The following is a 968-nucleotide window of genomic DNA, read 5'->3' as shown; positions in this document are numbered from 1 at the left end:
GCAGATAAAGCGCGCGCGGGCCCAGTTACCCTTTCAGTCGGGCCGCAGCGGGCAAGGCGGCTAGCGCGGCGCGCCCTCTGGCCCTTCAGAGGGATTGCCCCCGGGAAGCTGGGAAGGAACCTTGGACATAAAAATAATAGCTATCATGTCCTGAGTTCATATGTTACTTAACGTCTGTGCCCCAGTTTGCTCACCTGTAAAATGGTATAATAATAGGATGTAGTGAAGATGAGTATAGTTAACCTATGTAAAGCGTTTAAGCCAGTGTCTGGCTGTCAAGATGCATAAATGTTTGCTACTCTCATTATTATACTCTGTACCAGCCAGTGTGCTTAATGCTTCCTCCACATTTTCTCATTGATCCTCATGGCCTTATAAGAGAGGCACTGTTATTATTCCCTATTTTTCAAGCAGGAAAACGGAGGTGTGGTTTAAATGGCTTGCTCAAGGTCATACAGAAAGCGGTGCAATCAGGATTTGAACTCCGGCTCTGAGTGTTCATTCATGCAACCCATTTATTCAGGGGCTGCATGGCAGGCATGTGCTGGGCCCTTGGGTCACTGCAGAAAAACCAGCAGACAAGGCCCCTCCCCTCATAAAGCCCACTTTTTAGTGAGGGAGACAAACAAGTGAATAAATAAACAAGATCACCTGCAATGTGAAAAGTAGAGTGAACAAAATAAAACAGGGTAATGTGCAAGGAGAAAAGAGAACTTTAGTAGATTGAGTTCAGAGCTAACCACTGTACCGTACCATCCTGACCTCCAGTCCTGCTTGTCCAAGGTCACAGGGCCAGCGAAGAGCTGGCCTGGAACTTGCTCCCTCCAGGCTTAGCTTCCCACATCCCTGGACATCCCAGTCCTCCTTGGGCTAAACAGAACGGACTCTGGTCAGCTGCCCTTGGCAATCTCCAGCCAGGGCACATGCCCAGTTCACAGGCTGTGTGTGGCAAAGTATAGACCGGCCTT

This window comes from Myotis brandtii, unplaced genomic scaffold (assembly GCF_000412655.1).
Source record: "Myotis brandtii unplaced genomic scaffold, ASM41265v1 scaffold902, whole genome shotgun sequence".
NCBI lineage: Eukaryota > Metazoa > Chordata > Mammalia > Chiroptera > Vespertilionidae > Myotis > Myotis brandtii.
The sequence above is the reverse complement of the archived record's forward strand: the minus strand, read 5'-3'. Positions refer to the sequence as shown.